At 36.2% G+C, this 20,432-nt stretch overlaps 1 long non-coding RNA gene, 3 other non-coding genes and 2 pseudogenes across 10 annotated transcripts; 5 read left to right on the forward strand and 1 right to left on the reverse strand.

Annotated features, from left to right (window-relative positions):
• Positions 1 to 6,869: 6,869 nt before the first annotated feature.
• LOC110928547 lies at positions 6,870 to 14,262 on the forward strand. 7 transcript variants are annotated; one of them, XR_002586450.2, is made up of 7 exons: positions 6,870 to 7,098; positions 7,247 to 7,339; positions 10,864 to 11,138; positions 11,236 to 11,290; positions 11,520 to 11,562; positions 11,930 to 11,983; positions 14,046 to 14,262. It is a non-coding gene; the product is annotated as an uncharacterized LOC110928547 (long non-coding RNA). The 7 variants fall into 7 exon arrangements; XR_004889917.1 differs by lacking the exon at positions 11,930 to 11,983 and having other exon boundaries at positions 14,021 to 14,094; positions 14,164 to 14,262; XR_002586448.2 differs by lacking the exon at positions 11,930 to 11,983 and having other exon boundaries at positions 10,864 to 10,964; positions 11,049 to 11,138; positions 14,021 to 14,262.
• LOC118490781 lies at positions 12,437 to 12,601 on the forward strand (annotated as a pseudogene).
• Positions 13,005 to 13,179, forward strand: LOC118490779 (annotated as a pseudogene).
• LOC118490733 lies at positions 13,590 to 13,785 on the forward strand. Its single transcript, XR_004889983.1, has one exon. It is a non-coding gene; the product is annotated as a U2 spliceosomal RNA (small nuclear RNA).
• Positions 14,263 to 15,426: 1,164 nt separating the features above from the next.
• On the forward strand, positions 15,427 to 15,622 carry LOC118490739. Its single transcript, XR_004889989.1, has one exon. It is a non-coding gene; the product is annotated as a U2 spliceosomal RNA (small nuclear RNA).
• A 3,305-nt stretch (positions 15,623 to 18,927) lies between these two features.
• Positions 18,928 to 19,123, reverse strand: LOC118490738. The gene has a single exon (XR_004889988.1). It is a non-coding gene; the product is annotated as a U2 spliceosomal RNA (small nuclear RNA).
• Between the last annotated feature and the right edge of the window lie 1,309 nt (positions 19,124 to 20,432).

A 20,432-nucleotide genomic window follows, 5' to 3' on the forward strand; every position in this document is an offset into this window, starting at 1 on the left:
TGATTGGTGGCTCGAATCCTGGTACGTCACACATCCCGCGGGGTTCCCGCATGTGGTATTTTGGGGGTGTGACAGTTTTGTCTACTGATAAGCCTGGTAACCTAGTTTAAATAATGCAAACGAAATGAGGTTAGTAACTTAATACAACATTTACGATAAATTCACGAAATAAAAACCCTCACGACGAATGACAAAGTATAGCCCGAATTCAGGCAACACTTAAACATCCATCGGATCGGTTTCAATCGATCGGACATTGTATCGTAGCAGTGATCGAGTTATTACCCTGTAATCGTAGCAGCGTCTCGACCCTTAAACCCTGGAATATAAGCAGAAATTTGTTGTTTTGAAAGGTTTTTTCGAACACAGAAGCCAGGCTATTCAACGTCCAATTTATAACAACTTTTTGAGTTTTACGCTGTCACACCCCCGAAATACCACCCGCGGAAACACCGCGGGGCGTATGACGTACCAGGATCCAAGCCACCAGTCACATTGAACTCATAAATATTTTTAAATAAAACTTTCATTCATTAACATAAAGTGTTGTAAACATTACATATCATTCATTGTATACAGCGGAAGCATAACTCATTTGCTAAGTATTTCGTAAACCATGTGTACATGAACCACTAAGCTTGTATTGAGATTCCATGTATCTCGACCCATGAACCACTCCAGCATCCCAGACAGCAAGTCCCAATGATATAAACCTACAAACCTGCAAGCATGCAGACAAGTGTGTCAGACGAAGCTGGTGAGTTCAAAGTTTTGTTAACGCGTTTAGTTACCAGATGTGAGTGTAAAACAGTTCAACGATTGATTTGATGTTGTTATTAACTCGATTATCGCAGATGGCTACAAGATGTATTTGCCCAACCCCAATGTATCTATCAAAACATTGGTCATGCTTTAAGGAAATTAGTTCACGCCCGTCCTCCCCGGTACGGTGTGAGGGTGCCAAACCTAATAGCGCTATCAACTAATAACCTCGTTGCCTCCCCGGCAACTATCGGTAGATGTAAGGGGTCTTATATGATAGAAACTGAGTATAACAACAAACATCCCAATAAACTAGCGTTCCTCCCCGGAACGTTGCCCGATATCCCTCCCCGGGATGCATACTTGGAAAAAGAGAGCAGTGAACTCACCTTTGATTTGCTCGGTAAGACTTAGTTACGAGTTCAAATTGGTCAAAACGATTGATGCGTGTGTAGTGCGATATATTTTAGATGTATATTTAAGACCTTTTTACACTTTTAGCCAAGTTTTAAATTTATAAAAACACGATATTTACTAACACTAAACACACATATGGGCAAGTGCACCCATCGTGGACGTAGTATAGTGTTGGTAAGATACCGAGGTCGTCCAAGGACACAAGAGCTTTTAATACCGGTTTATCCTCAACGTCTAATCAAATCAAAAAGTGAGAAAAATGTTTTAGTCTAAGAAAATAAAAACTAACTAAATGCTGAAAAATAAAATAAAATAAAAACAGATAGACAAGATGAATCACTTGGATCCGACACGTGTATTAGTATAACCTTTGATTATTTTCGCACTTTTGCACTTGTTTAAGAGATTATCTTAGTTATTGTAGTAGGCCCCTCTTTTGAAGGCGACGTTACCCTCAACCCAGTAGTTTGAGTCAGCAAGGATACAATCCTAAAGGGTCGGATTATTGAAAGATAATGAATTAAGTTATTAATGCAAATTGTGGTAGGCCCCGCTTTCGGCGGTGACGTTACCCTCGGCTAAGTAGTCTGAGTCAGCAGGGATACAGTCCTAAATAGCCGGGTTATAGTATTAATAGTAGTTAACTTATGAGGGGGTCAAAGAGTTTGGATCCCCGCCATCCAATACCTATGGGCATTGAAGGAGATCCTACTAAATTTGACCCAGGTCCCAAGCAGGACCTCTAAACGCTGAACAAGGGCAAGACCCTTACCAAACCGTTCCCTTAACCCCCGACCAGGTAGCCAACATACCTCCATATAGACCGTGGAGATATGAATGGTGAAAATCTTTTATTTTATATAGACAGTAAAATAACGCCAAGACACCACGGACAAACGATAAGGAAAGATCACCTTCAACATAAGTAACTAGTTATTAAAGTCATTAATACAAAACCAAATAAAAAGTGCAAAAGATTAAAAATAAAAAGTATTATACTAAACACTTGTCTTCACCAAGTGATGTAAGAGACTTAGGCAAACATGGCCTTGCTTGTCAAGAACTCTTACGATCAATCTTGGATCCCGAGACGACTCACACACTCTATGATGGACAATGGATGATGGTGGTGGATGATGGTGTTATGGTGGTGGTGGGTGGTGGATGAAGTGTGAGAGAGGTGGTGTGCCAAGGGATGAGATGGAATGAAACCAAGCACTCCTATTTATAGGCTGAACAGAAGTCTGGGCACGGCCCCGTATCCGCTGGACACGCCCCCGTGCCCGTCTGACACTCTCTCTCCTCATTAATTGTAATTGCGAATTACAATTAATGCGCCTGCTGTACTTTCACCACGCCCCCGTGCCCGCTGGACACGGCCCCGTGGTGGGCAATGGAAGCTTCTATAGGTTTGTCTTTTATGCTGCTTCTTGGGCACGGCCCCGTGTCCGCTGGACACGGGGCGTGTTCAGTCTTCTGCTTTCTCTTCTTTGCCTTGGAGGATGCCGTTGAGGGTCCGGGCAGTCTACTTTTATTCCTTTTCTTGTATTTATGCTAGAATTAGTTGTCTTTTTGCTTCTTTTGTGAATTTGAGCTCATTTCATCCTGAAAATACAAAAGAAAGACAAAAACACTCTTTTTCCAACATTAGTACTTAAAAAGGGTTAGTTTTATGCCTTAATTGATGTGATTTATATGTTGCATTTTACACACATCAACGATCCTAACATGATTACCATTGACAATCAGTCATATATTACTCAATCACATGTTCCATACACACATTACCAAATAACACCGTATGATATTATGCAAGTTATTTAGGCACCTATCTAAATGCACAACCAACACATAGCAAGTACTTTATTCGTATACACACAAAACACTTAGTTACTGTCTTGCCTAAGACACACATACCACCATGATAACTTTTATCATTCAGTGCACACATCGGCTTGAGTCTCGGCTTCACAATTTCATCTAATACCATAGTTTAGTACACCATATAGTTAATCATGTTTTATGGTTTCATTACTGTTTGGGTCGCATATCGGTCATGCATTACCAGTCTCTCCTCATTACTCAATGAAATATATAAACGAGATTGGCCCAAACAGGTTCGGCCCACATCGCCTACTCGGCCCAATCCCTTCCCTTTTGTATAAACCCGGCTAGCCCATAACCTAAGATCCCTGTTTTACTTTTGGTTTATGCGGCCCATTACCAACCTGAAACCATGTGGCCCTATTTCAAATAAACAGTGTGCGGACCATTTATTACTCCTATCCCCTGAATTATATCTATTCAACTTGTCAACATGGGGGGGGGGGTCATCATGTGTCAGTTACGAAAATAACATGCAGATTGCAAGGGTTCCATGCACTTTTAACAAATCCACCTTATCATGTAATAGACATTTGAACGGCATATTATACTCATCCCTAAATTAAAATAATGAATCAAACATTATCACCTAAAGACTAACATTTAATCAGGCATTCATCATTCCACAAAACAATTGCTCATCACAGTTCATGCACATAATCATATCATTATTATTGTGACTCTAGCATGGAGAAATCCTGATTTGTTTATAGTTACAATCATTACAATCCAGCACATATTACATGTTTCAACCTTGATCAAACCTATGTGAGCAAACAGTAATCATACCACATCATCTATTAGCATAACATCAATTATTTTAACTATCACCCTAATCTTTGATCTTCAAGAACATCTATATGCAATAAGTATATGTTTAGTAGCATATAAATGCACACCATGAAACAAGAATTGAATAAGCATAATAGACTAACCGGAATAAGGATGATCTTCAAAAGAAAGAGACTTTGACAACAGGGGGGTCCACTGCCGTATGTATTCTTAGGGGGAAAATAGGGTTTACAAGTGGTGATGAAATCTAATACTAAATCCACGTAAATAAGAGAGAGGTAAAGGTGGGCTCGGATTGGGCTTATCTCAAAAAGGGTTATGGAACTTAATTAAAGATGTGTAAATAATATAAGGGATTAGGGCGGTTTGGTTTAGTCCTGTGGGCCGGCACATAGTGATATGGATTGGGGTGGCCTAAAAGTGGTATATGTGGGCTTCACTCACAATGTGCATGAAATATACAAGTGGTTGTGGTTGTGTAAATAATATATGTAACATAGATTCTTGATAACTCCTACTGACTTCTGCCGCCAATAATATATTCTTCGATATGGTGTTGTTGACTTCCTGTACCTATGATGACTGCCGCCCTATATGAAGCCCACGTGGTGCCTCCTTCACAAAAGTCCAGCCGCTGCTAAAACCCAATGATTCTTTGTATTGGTAACGGCCCAATCCAACTAGTTATATGTAACATAACACATGTAACATAAAATCAGCTAGTTATAGCAATACCATAATTAATCCACTCGACTAAATTAACATGAAAGGGAAGCCATCAAGTTATGGTTCGGTCTCATAAGTTCTGAACTACGCGAGTGGATTCCAATAGTTCGGGTCGGTTCTCGCGACGTGAATTAATTCCTCGAATAATAACATAAAGGAAACAAAATAAACGGTTTCTACATTGAAGTTACGAGCTGTCACATCATCCCCGACTTGAAAGAAATTTTCGTCCCGAAATTTAATAAGCAACCCAAAACAGCACGGTGTTAGATCAGGATGGCTGTGGATTTTCCCCAAATGCCACATCATCCCCAACTTGAAAAGGAATTTCGTCCCGGAATTCGCCAATGATATCAGGAGTTGATACAACCGTTTGAACCACTGAGGATACTAGAGCTTACTCCGGTTATTGCACTCCCACGTGAACTCCGGTCCACGTCTTGAGTTCCAACGAACTCTCATGATTGGAAATTGGACTATGCTAACAAACCTTACCTCCTCGTCTATGTCTTTGATTGGCTCCTCGACATTGCAACTTATCTAATAAAGGCGTTACAAATGTTTCATTAAGCACTGCCTTAGATTCGAGACATCAAGGTCATTGTGCACATTACCCAATTCGTCGGGTAACTCGAGTTTGTAGGCCACGCAACCGATTCTTTCCAGAATTCTGAATGACTCAACGCATCATAAATTAAGCTTGTCACGCTTCCCAAACGTACCACACCCTCCCAGGGTGAGACTTCCAGTATGACACGTTCGCCTGGACCGAACTCCCAGTGTCTCCTAAGTTATCAGGTTTCCTGGCGGTCACGCATTGTCGCCACACGATTTCCAGTCTAGATAATCTTCCCAAGAGTTTCTAGTACAAGTCCTGGTCCTATGATTAGGTTGTCACCCACTCTAATCCAACAAGGAGATCGGCACTATCGTCTATACAATGCCTCAAACAGAGCTGTCTGATTACTAGAATGATAACTGCTACGGTAGAACTTAACCAAAGGTAAGTATCCTTCCAATTCTTACTAAAGTCGATCACACACATGCTCGTAGCATGTCCTCGAGTGTCTGGATGGATCGTTTACTTTGACCGTTTGTCCAATGCTCATGGCTAGACGTGAGTCAAGGGTGTTGTGTGTTGTCTGTCATAAATCAAACATAGATCAAAATCAGAGGTAATAGGAGTTGACACCTCGTGGCTAAAAGCCGCCTCTCTCAGAGGAACATTCACAGCTGTGAAGACTCGTCAGTTTCCTTAATTGCAAGAGGGTGTACTGGTTCCATGAGACAATCGACGATCACCCAGGTGATATTGTTTCCGTTTCGAGTTATAAGTAGACTAGAGATAGAATCCATAGCAGTCTGTCCTCATCTCCATATGGGTGTTTCTGATTGCTGATACTCCATCTTGACTTTCCCACAAGTCAAACATCATTCACATACTTTGCTAAGTGGGTCTTCATGCCCGATCACCAGTATAAGATTTATAGGTCCTAACATGTTTCATCAAAATTCAGATAACTAGAATATCGAAGCCGGTGTGCTTTGCCCAACACAAGTTTCATGTCATTTCATACATACTTAACTGAGAAATCTAACATGGGTTAGTGGTAAGGACCATACGAGTGCAAAAGTTGCAATCACCAGGATCACATATGTAATTATTAAATCATTGGCACCAAGCCTAAAAAAATAACAAACCACAATCACCAACTAAACATTTAACTCTTGTTATAATTTTATACCGTATCGACAAGATCTCTCGTATCTAGTTGTGTATCAAACAAAATAAATAAAGTGACATAACTTCAAGGTAAAAATCACACACAAAAAAAAGAGTTAATTGCCAAAATCGTCCATGAGGTTTGGGCACATTTGCCATTTTCGTCCAAAATGACACTTTTGTACCATTTTGCCCCCCACGTTTGTAACTTTTTGCCATTTTCATCCAAACCACTAACTTAGTTTATTTTTCTGTTAAGTTGAATGATATTTGGATGAAACTGTCAAATATAAATCACAGGGACAATTTTGACAATTTACTCAAACTATTTTTAATTTCTTTTATTTAATTAATTTTGTCACATATATAATAAAAAAGAATATACGATTTTGACAATTTACTCAAACTGTTTTTAATTATATATGTGACAAAATTAATTAAATAAAAGAAATTAAAAAAAGTTTGAGTAATTAATTAATTAAAGATTGTGACAATTAACTCAAAAAAAAAAAAATATGAAGCTTTTCCCTCTTTAAAACCCAACGGTACCACTCCATGTCTCCATCATCCCAAACACACGATTACCACTCTCTCTCTCTCTCTCTCTCACACACACACAGTCTGACACACACTTCTTCATGACTCAACGATCCTTTCAATCATCAGTTTCACACTCAATCTTGCATAGTTGCATGATGCTATGGAGAAGATCGAGGAAAAAGAAATGTGCATCATATGTGTTCGACGACATTCAGTAGATCTAACTCGTATCAGTATGTTATTCAGTCGATCAGGTTCGTTTCTTACATGCATTTGCCGATTCTGTTATTTTTAACCTAATTGTTCTCTATTCCTTTTTTCTTGTTATTTTTTGTTAATTGCCTCTCATCAATCACTAGATTATTTAGGTGTTTTTGGTGCTGATGTTTGATTTATTGACAGTGTGTTGTAATTTACCGGACAAATTATTGCAAGTCGGTATCACACGCCAATTACAGGCGGCGTTCGACATTCAGGAGTTGTTACTCGTAATCGGTATAATATTCAATTGATTAGGTTGTTTCTTACTAGCATTTGCATATTCTTTAACCTAAATTTTCCCTCTGTTCCTTTTGTCATGTTATTGTTTGGTGATTGTTTCTAATCTGCTTGTTAATTACTGGTTATTTAGGCGTTTTTTGTGCTGATGTTTGATTGTATTTTAAAAGAAGAAGATGAGAGAACACTAAAAGTGTGCTGGATACTCTCTCAAATGGACAACACTAAAAGTTTTAACTAACTTTTAAAAACTATTAAATGTGCTTAATCTAGGGATTCCCTCCAAAAACTATATAATACTGCCATCAAAGTCAAGTAGGAAATACATTAAATAAATATCTTTAACTAAACATGTTATTTTGCCTAAAATTTAATAGTACAATATTATGCCTCAACTTGTTTGGCACTAATATGGCTTTTTCATGCATGTCTACATGACAATATGACATGTCTCATACACAGTCATAGATAAGCTTCTTAGGTGGACAAACATTAGTATTTGGTAAACCTATTGCTATGGTATATGCATAATCGTGCTATAGTGATGTAATAATCCTATTTCAATTAGCCTTTTTAAAAAAAAAAATCTATTTCAATTAGCTACCAGGAATAATGTGCATGTATGCTCCAACTGTTGAGACTATCATCTTGATGAAATTTCAGCTTGTTATCATCATTGAATTGAAGTTTAAATAAGATTCTTAAACATTACAATATCCTGCAGCTAAAGTCTTCTGTAATATCATGTAGTAATTTCCGCATTATGAAAATCATGTAGTCAGACTCAGAGTTGGAATTTCCTGTTATTAGTCTTACATGTGAACTCCATGTGTTGGAATTTTCCGTTATGATGGTCTTCTTTGATTTTTTCTCTTTTTCATTCGTAACACAGATTAATATATATTCGGGTAACTGGAATGGATGATGGGTTAAACGTCAGAGAAGAAATTTGCTTTGTAATTTATCACATATTTTTGCCAAGTTCTACTCCTCCATAGCTTTATTGTTTGTTTGGCGCATCTCTTTAAGCCACTGACATTATAAACTTGCTTGTAGTTGATTTTTTTTAGTCATAAAAGATAGTACATATCATGTCTTCCGTATGTATTATGATATCTTTAATAAATTGATGAACTCATATGGATTGTATACAGTGGCGGACCCAGGAATTTTTTCATGGGGGTGCGGAACATTTTTAAAAATTTTAGGCCCCTAAGTACATAAGTAAAAAAATCGGTTGTATCGGGTCGGGTCGGGTCATGCAAGACAAAAGAATATCAAACTAAATTTATATATTTCGCAAACACGTCAAACTTTGTACAAACATAATTAAAACGTCGCCCTACGGGTTTTCATTTTTTGAAATCTATCCAAAACATCATCTAAAGCTACTTTCTTAAGCAAGTCTTTCTCTATATAGCATACACAACTATCACTTAAATTCTCATCCCCAATCCGATTACGCAAGTCGGTCTTCACATTCTTCATTGCCGAAAAACATCTTTCAACGGTTGCGGTTGCGACGGGTAATACGAGAACAAGCTTCAATAAGCGATATACCAATGTAAAAGTAACGTGAATATTTGTTGAAACCATTAACCTTACAAGACTTGACAAACCACTTCCGGTACAAAGTACGTCTTCCATTTTTTCCAATTGTCTTCTTTGGCTTTCACGAAGCATATCTTGTCGTTTAGAAGATGCACAAACGGCATTTGTTAAACATGTTATCGTTTCAAAAACTCTCCAAATTGGTGTGTGTTTGTGCGCCACCGCCACAACAACTAGTTGAAGTTGGTGTGCAAAGCAATGAATATAAAAGGCCGAAACATTTTCCTTTAAGATTAGAGCCCTTAGGCCGTTAAACTCGCCCGACATGTTACTTGCCCCGTCATAGCCTTGGCCTCTAATCCTTTTCAAACTTAACCCATAACGTGCCAATATATCATCAATAGCCGTTTTGAGTGTTATTACGCTTGTCTCTTTGACATGAACAAGCCCAATAAAACGCTCCTTAACAATCCCAACTTTATCAACAAAACGAATAACAACCGCCATTTGTTCTTTTTTTGATACATCACATGATTCATCTACTAATAAAGAAAAAACATCATCACCAACCTTTTCCCAAGCAAAGTAGAAGCACTAAGTCTAAGTCGGTATACACGTTTCTCCTTAGGGGTCCTATTGTCCCATTGTGTGTGTACCGCTTGATTTTCGTTAACTAAATCGGCACTCATTTGGAAACATTTGTTGTGTAAACTATTAACTAAACCAACATGTTTTTTAAGTGACACATGTACCTTTTTCCAATTGTTATACCCACCGCACACAAATGTGTCTCTACCATCTCCGAAGTGGCTCCTAAACAAATAGCAACATAAGCAAAACACGCGATCCGATTTTGAGCTATACTCTAACCATCCCTTATACTCATGTTTGTCATACCATTCTTCCTTAAATTTTCTTAACTCGTCACCTTGAAACTTTGTTTGTGGGAATTCGATACCTCTTGGTTGATACGGTCCTCTTAGTATATATGCCCTTCTAATCGCATCCTTTTGATTCACGTTATATGATTCTATCGGCTTGCGATCATACGGATCCGAAGGAAGAGTATCCAAGTCAATTAGTTCGGAAGATGTATCCGCTTTCCTCTTGAGAAATCGCGCCATAACGTCTCTACTCATGGTTCCTATCACAATCATATTGATCCATGACCATAAATTCATCGTTCCATAATCTTTTTGTTTAATTTTAATTTTTAACTTTCAACCATTCAAACAATCAAACCCTAGAATTGTTTAATCAATCACCCCTAAAAATCAACTAAATAACATAACCATCAAAAAAAATCATCTAAGGGACTAAGGGCAGTAAATCAACAGGAAAAATCATCAAAAAAACAATCATAAAAATCATCAAAGGCTAGTAAATCATCAAGTATAATCAATAAAAAAAACATAAAACTCACCTTTGCTGTTGTGTCGCTGCTGTGTTGTTGGATTCCGGTCAGTTTCCGGCCGGAATTCTGGTCGTGGCTGGCTGTTGTGTTGCTGCTGATGAAGATGAAATCGCTGGGCAGAAGGTTCTCTGGTCGTAGGCGGGAGGAAAGAAATTAAGGAAATTGAAGGGGTGTGGGCTAATTGTTAAGTGTTGGGTAATTATTGACTAATGGGCTTTTGGTTTATTGTTGGGTATTGGGCTTATTGTTTAAGTAGTATAGTAGTTTTTTTTTTGTTTTTTTTTATAAAAGATCAGACTTTAATAAAAAATTTATAATATAAATTCAAAATATTTTTAACCCAAGGGGTGCGGACGAAAAATTCCAAGGGGTGCGACCGAAAAATTCCAAGGGGTGCGGACGAAAAAATTCAAGGGGTGCGGACGGGATTTTTTTCGGAAATTTACATTAAAAATTTTTTTTCTCGGGGGTGCGCCCGCCCACCTTGGGATGGTGGTGGGTCCGCCCCTGATTGTATAATGATCTGAATTATCATTCTACTTTTGTTTAACTGTAGCTAAAGTTAAATGATGGGATATTGAGAGTGACGTTCAAGTTTGTGCTAAATGAGTCTGGGAGTGTATCAATTGCGATCGATTCTGTCCTGCAAATTATATTGTATCTGATCATAGTATTTCCTTTATTCATACTAGAACTAGAATCTACTGGTTTTTGTTAATGCTTTTCCTGTTTAAAATGCAGAAACAAATTTCTTAAAGCTGACTCTGCGTATCATGTTTTATCATTTGGATCTTGATAAGTAGCATTCGAGCACATGCAAAAGATAAAATGGTAAAAACTTTTTGTTAGCGATCAATAATCACCTACTCTTTGGCAACTTTTTGACCAAATCCATTGTAATTTGCTACCACTTCCATATATTTGACAGCTGAAGAAAATATAAGCATCTATGCATTGTATATCTTAGCATATCCTGTCTAATGGTATGACCCGAAGTTCATAAGGATGAAGTAACTATTAGACTATGAGCCCACGGGCTTAGTTAGGTTTCTAGGGTTGCTCGTAATCCCTATATATTGTAACCTACTCATTTAGTAACAATCATTCAGTCTTTAGTAATCTTACAGTAACATGTTCTTGCTTCTTTTTAGCTTGTATATTTTTCATTTTTCTTTTATTTTCATTACACGGATTTTATGTTTTTTTTTGTAGACAGGATGATGATGGGTTCAACATCGGATAAATAATGCCCTTTGTAAGTTATCTGATATTTTTTACCAAGTTTTCGCTCCCTCACTGTTTTATTGTTGGTTTACCACATTTGCTTGAACCGGTGATAGTTTAGTTGATTTAGTTAATCGTAATAACTAACTGCTGTAGTAAGTCACCAATTTTCTAGTTGGTTTTCTTAACCACAATATGGATAACTGATTTTCAATTACGTTTCACAATTTTATTATTCTGATTTATTGTTGTTTCTGTAGGTAATTGGTATTAGGAGACAATTGTGACTATGAAAGATGTTTTTTTGTGATATAAGCATCACATCTTTCCCACCATTTTACCTCTTTATTTGTATGCTCTGTTCTTTTGACAAAGCTTTCCTTCATAATTAAATGCAGTTGGATGAATGAAGGCAGATATAAGACCTTGCAAGTTACTGTGTATCTGTTCGGGTAATATGATCATATTAACTCTAAACTTGCATATCTATCTTACATGTCTAGAGATATATCTTCCATTAGTTGTTTATGTAAAACAAATAGGTCTATTATGTTTTTTTTTTATCATGTTTGATATTCTCTAGCACCTAAAGGGATATGAAAAGGAAAAGAACACACCTGGAAGAAGACACTAAGAATCCCATGTTTATTATAATCATTTGAATTCGTTGAGTATGTAATTAATGGATATAATAAGTTAGAAACATGATTGGAATATACTCAGCTCACTAATAGAGGCTATCAGTTCAACTTAAACATGGCTGCCCAGTATTCACAGGATTTAGAAATTCTCAAGGATGAAAACCAATAGAAAAAATAAGTCTTCACAGTCCCACATCGACTAAGTGAACTATACAAAGATGAAGGGACTGCCTATATAAGCAGCGGCCCAAGAAGTGGAAAAGCATACCTTTCTCGGCCTTTTGGCTAAGATCTAGTGTAGTATCTGTTCTTATCAGTTTAATATTTGATATGTGAGCCCCATACCAATCGATAGATGACAAATTTGAAGTAAATTGTCGACGAATTGATTTGGAAAATTGAATATTTATTTTTTCAAATCAATTCATTGACAATTTACAATTGAATATTATATTTATTTTTCCAAATCAATTCATCGACAATTTACTTTAAATTTGTCATCTATCGATTGGTATGGCATCTTTTGGCAAATTAGAAATCATGAACGGTATCGTTTATTTGAACATACCTACTACTACTACACAAAAGTCTACAAATGAGGACTATGTTAGTAACCACAAATTTACTAGAACCATTCCTAGTAACAAAAAATTTAGTAAACAAAAATTTACTAGAACCATTTTTAGTAAACAAAAATTCACAGGATTTAGAAATTCTCAAGGATGAAAACCAATAGAAAAAATAAGTCTATCACAGTCCCACATCGACTAAGTGAACTATACAAAGATGAAGGGACTGCCTATATAAGCAGCGGCCCAAGAAGTGGAAAAGCATACCTTTCTTGGCCTTTTGGCTAAGATCAAGTGTAGTATCTGTTCTTATCAGTTTAATATCTGATATGTGTATACCAATCGATAGATGACAAATTTGAAGTAAATTGTCGATGAATTGATTTGGAAAATTGAATATTATATTCATTTTTCCAAATCAATTCATCGACAATTTACAATTGACAATTTACAATTGAATATTATATTTATTTTTCCAAATCAATTCATCGACAATTTACTTCAAATTTGTCATCTATTGATTGGTATGGCATCTTTTGGCAAATTAGAAATCATGAACGGTATCGTTTATTTGAACATACCTACTACTACTACTACACAAAAGTCTACAAATGAGGACTATGTTAGTAACCACAAATTTACTAGAACCATTCCTAGTAACAAAAAATTTAGTAAACAAAAATTTACTAGAACCATTTTTAGTAAACAAAAATTCACAGGATTTAGAAATTCTCAAGGATGAAAACCAATAGAAAAAATAAGTCTATCACAGTCCCACATCGACTAAGTGAACTATACAAAGATGAAGGAACTGCCTATATAAGCAGCGGCCCATGAAGTGGAAAAGCATACCTTTCTCGGCCTTTTGGCTAAGATCAAGTGTAGTATCTGTTCTTATCAGTTTAATATCTGATATGTGAGCCATTGGCTCACTCGATATTAATCTAATTTTTTATGGGGAAAGGTCCATCACAGTAGCTTGCTATTGGGGCTTTTAAGCGTTGCCTTGGTGTTGCACTACTGCCTTGGCCTGGCGCACCCCTCCAAACCATAGTTAAGAATTTCCTTAAATTCCCATGAGATCTGGACAGCCTGTTAGAATGAACTTAAAACAGATGGTTTGAACTAGTGGAATGAGTGTATAAATTCTTTATTTAATATTATTTTTGTAGGTAATAGGTGTTATTGATGTAAAGGTTAAGGGCATTATTAGTTAGTGGCTTCTGTAACCACCCGCATTACTTCTAGTTCTTTATGTGTGTGTGCATTGTTTTGACAGAATTTTTCGTCATACTAAATTGCAGCTGGATGAACAGAGGCAACATATGAAGAATTGCCAGAATTTTGGATGAGGTGCTACTAATTCTTGTTACAAATTTTTTTTATCCGGGTTAGCGTTGTAACTTGAAACAAAATTATCAGGTAACTTCGTGTATCTGTTGCGCTTACATGATTATTTCATTGGAACTTGCACATCTTTCTTACATGTACTCACTAATAGAGGCTATCTGTTTAACTTAAGCATCTCTGGAGTTAGTCGGGTAGATAAGGGTTCTTAGAAAATTATCAGGCTCATTGTTTTGTACTGAGGCAGTTGAGTATTTACATCATGTTTACTATCTTCAATGTATGAATGATATAAACAATTGATTGCTTTTTATGCATCTGTTGTAGTTGATTATTTACAGGTATGTTAAATGACAACTTATGTTGCTTATACATAATATGACTTTGTTATTAACTTGCTAACAACTTTTATACAACCATATATGATTTTATCTGTAGAGCCTTTCTGCACTTCTGCATATTGACAATATATTTGAACTAGGATATTATGAAAATCTGCAGGAGCATGCTAACTATTTTGTGTAAATATTATTGAAAATCCTCAGTAGTAACTCTGCAGTTTTTAGTCTTCTGTTTTCAAACCGCTGGTTTAGTTGGTGGGCTATTAGCTTACGTAAATGGACATCCCTCATATCATAATTTGCTCCAAGTTAGGTTCAATTGCAGTGAAACAGAAAGACATTGTTACTTCCTTCTGTAAGTATTAGTTTAATACTGAATATTTTCTGAAGTAAAGACAATGGTTACGAGACGAACCGTGAAAGATGGTATCTGTGATGAGGTTAGGGACATAATTAATTGGTTCCATTCTCTGGACACAACTTTTCTTCATAATAAAGTGCAGCTCGAAGAGCTGAGGCAAATATATGAAGAACTGCCAGAATATTTGGAGGAGGTACTGTTAATTCCAGTTACAAATTGTTATAATAGAGTCGACATTGGAACTTGAAACATGAGAAGTAACTTAAACTGATTGTATAAATGCTTAACATGCAGGCGTTGTCATTGGAACTTGCACGTCAAATAGGTATGTTATGTTTTTCTTAACCATGTTTGATATTGTCTAGAACTTGAAGGACACGACAAAAACTAAAATATAGAGAAGTCACTATAAAACCCATGTAGTTTCTTACAATCCTTTTGGATTCAAGTGGGTATATTACCAACGTATATGACTTAACATCATGATCGTTAAAGGCTAGTTTTAATAGATATTAATCCCCATTATCTATAAAAACACAAAGAGCAAAAGTCACTCACAGTCCCACATCCGCTGAATGAAGAACACACAGATGAAGGGACTACCTATATAAACAGAGGCCTATTATGAGATAAAGCATACCTTTCTCGGCCTTTTGGCTAAGATCAAGTGTAGTATCTGTTCTTATCAGTTTAATATCTGATATGTGGGTCATCGGCCCACTTGATATTAATCTTATTTTTTATGGGGGAAGACCCATCACAATAGCTTGCTATTGGGGTCTTTGAGTGTCGCCTTGGTCTTGCACTGCTACCTTGGCCTGGCGCACCCCTCCAAACCCTAGTTTAAAGCCTTATATGGTAGGCTTGCACTACCACCTTGGCCTGGCGCACCCTTCCAAACCCTAGTTTAAAGCCTTATATGGTAGGGAAAGCCAATAAGTTGTTTTCTAAAAGGTGTTTGGCTTAACTTATTCATGTAAAATGACTTATTCCCCTTGTATTAAATAGTCATTTACAAAAGTTCTTAGGAGATTCTAAATGGAATCCCAAACATGGCCTTAGACTACTCTTATTGTGTAGAAAGTGAAGATCTCTTCTTCATGCTTTTATCGGTTAATATTTCCAAATTGGATATTGGATGTGCATTAAGAATTAGAGCTAGATGAATGTATTTTAGAGGAACTTCAAGACTGTAAATTTGCTGTAAGCTGGTTACTTTAAGCATGTCTTGTTTGCGAATGTTTTGTTACAATCCCTAATCTAGAAAACTTGGGTTCTATTTCCAGTTTTTTTCTAATGAAAATTTAGATGTTAAAAGGTTCCACTACCACAATGCGAAGGCAAGAGAACTGGACAGCCTTTTAGGAGAGATATATATATATATCATAAAATCCAAAACCTGTCACTTTCCCATACTGTTTTTATTGACGATGTAAGCAGAGATGCTTGGAACCAGTGGAATGAGTTATCCTAGGTACCAAGATTTGATCAAACATGTAGCAATCTTTGACCTTTTATATGTTCGTAAGTGATGGTGTGTTTTCAGGCAAAAAACACGCCTGGATATGTGGTTTGCTTCAGTATGTGAGTTTTTATGCGGTAACAATTTCAACGTGTATGAGGTAGTTAAACACATCAATCATGGTTACTCATGGGTCTCAAACAAAGGATACTGTGAAGTCATCACAACCAGAAAACAAAGTTTCAAAGCGGGCTTCAGCAATCACAATTTGTGTGACAATTTTTTTCAACCTTGCATGTGGATGTTTCGGGTACACTGCATTTGGGAATGATACACCGGGAAACCTCTTGACAGGCTTTTGATTTTATGAACCTTACTGGCTCGTCGCCTTTGCTAACGCGTGCAGGATATCAAGTATACCTTCTTTACTTCACATAAACAAGTCACCCTTTGACTTTTTAGGTCAAATTAATGGCTTTCTATTTTGATAAGTAATTTTCATTAAAACGATTACGAGGTTCATTATAAATTTTGAAATATCTAGCTACTAGTTTGACCTCAGAAGTCAAACTGTTTTTTACTATCTGAATTTTCTGGTCAAAGCACCAACTTTTCACACTGAAATTCTATTGAGTTTTATCAAAAGTTCTAAAAGACTACATAGTTCATGATCATATTGAATTTTCCACCTTTTCGTTTGACCTCAGTAGTCAAACCGTTCATCAAGAACAATCTTATCCTTCAAGTCAAGCCATGTCTCTTAGAGTTGAAATCCACGTAGACTTTATCAGCTTTCTTAACCATTTGAGTTTCGCTTAAGGTTTTATGTGGATTTTACAAAAGATATGGAATCATGATCTTCTAGTGGGCCTTAAAAGTCAAAATATTTATATTTGTAAACAATAGCTAACACAAACCTTGTCGATTTAAACAAAGGTTCCCCAGCAATCAACTTTTAAAAAGATTCCATGAACTGAAGTTGCCACTTTTACCGTGAGCTTTATCAATTTTTAAAATGATTATGATGTACTGACTTATAGTCTTATAGAGATTATCATATCAGTTTATGCTAAACATAGCTGGTATTAGTCAGGTAAATAAGGGTTCTTAGAAAATCAAAGCAAGATTCAGTTGATGAAATCACAGGGGTTGTATTATGATCAGGTAAATAAGGGTTCTTAGAAAATCAAAGCAAGTTCATTGATGGATATTGAGAGTGAAGTTCAAGTTGATGTCAGCTACCTTGCCATTATGATCCACTATAGCTAGTGTCAAGTCTATTAGTGTATTAATAACAGAAGAAGAATGATCTTTTCTGTATATGTTATGTGATATTATCTCCATCTTTTTCATTTCTTTGTCATCGAAGGAATTCAATCCCCCAAGTTCAGTATGTACCTGTGGTGATTGGACAGCGTTTCTGAAGGTAGCCTTTGCTCTTTGTTTCATCCTTCTTTTTAAGTTCCACTTAGCAGTACTCATTTAACTTAAATGTGCATAGTGCTCAATCTAAATCCTTTACTCTGGTGTCCAATCCTGATGTTTTTCGGCTGAAACCAAGTGTTTGGTTAAAATGTGAGACTCGTTATGATTGTGAAAAAAATAACGAGTCTCACAATCATAACGAGTCTCAATCATAACGAGTCTCACAATCATTTAGAAAAAAATAGTATATTTGTCAATGGGATCTTTATCAAAAGCCGTATCAATTTCAACTTGAAAGCCATTAATTTGACCATAAAAGTCAAAGAGTGACATGTTTATGTGAAGGAGTGAAGGTATACTTGATATACTTCTATTAAATGCATTATAATGCATGCGTTAGTAAAGGCGACAAGCCAATAAGATTCATAAAACCCGAAGCCCGTCAAGAGCTTTCCCAGTGAATTATTCCCAAATGCAGCATACTCGAAGCATCCACATCCAAGGTAGAAAAAACTCGTCACATGAATTGTGATTTCTAAAACCCGTTTTGTAACCTTGTTTTCTGGTGATGGTGACTTCGCAGTATCCTTTATTTGGAGACCCATTTGTAACCTTAATTAATGAGTTTAACTACCTCATACAAGACGAAATTGTTACCGCCTAAGCAACCACCATTTCATAGAAACTCACATACTAAAGCAAACCACATATCCAGGCATATTTTTTTTTTCCTGAAAACACACCATCACTTACAAACATACAAAAGGTCAAAGATTGCTAGATGTTTGATCAAATCTTGGTACCTAGGATAACTCATTCCAAGCATCTGCTTACAACGTCAATAAAAACAGTACCGAAAAGTGACGGGTTTTTTTATACCTTGGCTTTTATGATACATATATCCTAAAAGGCTGTCTAGTTCTCATGTCTTTGCATTGCGGTAGTGGAATGTTTTGACATCTCTATCTTCATTAGAAAATAGAAATCGAACCTAAGTTTTCTAGATTAAGGATTCTAACAAAAATGCATTCATCTAGCTTCTGTTCAAAACGCACATCCAAAATTCTCTTTGGAAACATTACCCAAAAAAGCATGAAGATGTCTTCACTTTCTACAATAAGAGTGGTCAACCTAACTCTAAACTTGTTATAAACCCACTTGTAATTGTAAGGCATAATAGGAAAAAGATACTTCTAAGTCTGTGAATGCATATTTACCAGTAAAACTAGCAAAATTTCAACTATGGTTTGGAGAAGTGCGCCAAGCCAAGGCAGTAGTGCAACACCAAGGCGACGCTCAAAGACCCCAATAGCAAGCTATTGTGATGGACCTTTCCCCATAAAAAATAAGATTAATATCGAGTGGACCGATGGCCCACGTATCAGATATTAAACTGATAAGAACAGATACTACACTTGATCTTAGCCAAAAGGCCGAGAAAGGTATGCTTTTCCTCTTCTTGGGCCGCTGTTTATGAAGGTAGTCTCTTCGTCTTTGAATAGTTCACTCGGCCAATGTGGGACGGTATATGACTTTTGCCCTTTGGGTGTTTTATATCTCAGAACTTAATACCATAAGTAATCCAGATGAATATCTAGTAAAACTAACCTCTGTCAGCAAGTACATCCCAATCCATTGAAGGATTTTTAAGTGGGATTCTAACTTAAATCCGTTGGTCTAACTTAAATATTAGGATACCCCTGAATTTTTTTTTCTAGATCCGCCAACATAAGTCATAATCTAACATTCATGTCAAAAATCAACAACTACAACAGATGCATAACGTAAGTCAGTTGATCATATAATATATACGCTTAAGATAGTTAATATGAATTCCTGACTCCCAAGGCACATTTTAACAAAACACTTGGTTTCAGCCGAAAAACATCAGGATCGGACACCAGAGTGAAGGATTTAGATTGAGCACTATGCACATTTAAGTTAAATGAGTACTGCTAAGTGGAACTTAAAAAGAAGGATGAAACAAAGAGCAAAGGCTACCTTCAGAAACGCTGTCCAATCACCACAGGTACATACTGAACTTGGGGGATTGAATTCCTTCGATGACAAAGAAATGAAAAAGATGGAGATAATATCACATAACATATACAGAAAAGATCATTCTTCTTCTGTTATTAATACACTAATAGACTTGACACTAGCTATAGTGGATCATAATGGCAAGGTAGCTGACATCAACTTGAACTTCACTCTCAATATCCATCAATGAACTTGCTTTGATTTTCTAAGAACCCTTATTTACCTGATCATAATACAACCCCTGTGATTTCATCAACTGAATCTTGCTTTGATTTTCTAAGAACCCTTATTTACCTGACTAATACCAGCTATGTTTAGCATAAACTGATATGATATTATACTTGTTAAAATAATAATAATTATTTTAACTTAACTTTTGTATTTAGGAAAATAGTTAGGTAACTATTTCGTATTCACACTTCTTAATTATTTTATAAGTGTATTTCCTTTCCAAGGATGGGGGTATTTATACATGTACACTTGTAATTCCGAAAAGTATATTTTAAGTCCCACTTAGAAAATATATTTAATTTACTTGTCTAAAACATCTTAATTCCAAAATATACATATTTTTCTCAAAAATATTATATTTTACTTCATAAGCTTTCCAAAATAATAATACTTTATCAAAATATACGTATAAGAGTATTTTTCTGAAATATACATAAGTGACGTTTTAGCGTGTCGTATCGCAATAATAATTTCTTAACTTAAA

This window comes from Helianthus annuus, chromosome 3 (assembly GCF_002127325.2).
Source record: "Helianthus annuus cultivar XRQ/B chromosome 3, HanXRQr2.0-SUNRISE, whole genome shotgun sequence".
Classification (NCBI taxonomy): Eukaryota; Viridiplantae; Streptophyta; class Magnoliopsida; order Asterales; family Asteraceae; genus Helianthus; species Helianthus annuus.